This window comes from Sapajus apella, unplaced genomic scaffold (assembly GCF_009761245.1).
Source record: "Sapajus apella isolate SASKATOON/1434 unplaced genomic scaffold, GSC_monkey_1.0 scaffold41, whole genome shotgun sequence".
Lineage (NCBI taxonomy): Eukaryota > Metazoa > Chordata > Mammalia > Primates > Cebidae > Sapajus > Sapajus apella.
Window position 1 is genome coordinate 18968580 of NW_022436981.1, and position 1072 is coordinate 18969651.

The window sequence follows — 1072 nt, forward strand, 5'->3', positions numbered from 1 at the left end:
ACCCAGGAGGTGGAGGTTGCGGTAAGCCGAGATCGCGCCATTGCACTCCAGCCTGGGTTCAGGCAATTCTCCTGCCTCAGCCTCCTTAGTAGCTGGGATTACAGGCACGTGCCACCATGCCCAGCTAATTTTTTGTATTTTTTTAGTAGAGATGGGGTTTCACCATGTTGACCAGGATGGTCTCGATCTCTTGACCTTGTGATCCACCCGTCTCGGCCTCCCAAAGTGCTGGGATTACAGGCGTGAGCCACCGCGCCCGGCCTCCAGCCTTAATCTTTAAGACTTAAGGTAGAATCATTAAACATTAAAGGCACTGCAAAGATTGACACACAAAAAAATGACCTCCAGGAAGGGTTCCCAGTTCAAAGATGTGAGATTAAATGCTCAGGATATTTTTGCATTTGAGTCCACATAATTACTCCAGCCTAAATAAAGTAATAGACTTTTCATTCTACTCTGACATTTAATCAATAGCAGAATATTTTATTTTTACCTTCCAAATTCTTGGATTCTACCCTGTCTTGTCCCATTACACTGCTTTTGCTGGACTCACATTCCCCTCACCTTGATCACTGCAGTACTTGGTACTTTGTCTCTTTAACCAGAAACCTCTCTCCCAAAAGTTATTTTCTAGAACACGAATTTGACCATTTAACTCCCCTTATACAAACTTTGAAAGGACCTTCTGTCATTGTTTGTTTATTGAATCAATTTCATCAATTCAATGAGCATCTTTTACAATTTTCTGTAAGGTCTGGCTTCATCCTACCTCACAAATCCGATTTCGTTTTACTTCTACTATGTTTTTTATTTAAATGATGATTCCTTGTAATCCATCAGATCTCATCTTTCTTTGCTTCCGTTTCTTTCTTAAGCTGTGATACCAAATATATCAACATGATGAGCTCATCCTTTGAGATTGAGGTCAAAGAATACCTCTTGTTAAAGCCTTATACAATCTCTCAAAATAGAGTAGGTTTAATTTATTATATAATTGAAACTTTATGTATTTGTTGTGTGTTGTTCTTATATACTCTGTTATATTTGTTTACAGGTTTTACTAAAATATTGT

At 38.6% G+C, this 1072-nt stretch overlaps 1 protein-coding gene across 1 annotated transcript in view; it reads right to left on the bottom strand.

Annotated features, from left to right (window-relative positions):
* LOC116565901 (protein eyes shut homolog) overlaps positions 1-1072 on the bottom strand; it is a 774713-nt gene that overhangs the window by 560037 nt on the left and 213604 nt on the right. The gene's annotated exons all lie outside the window — the stretch shown is intronic.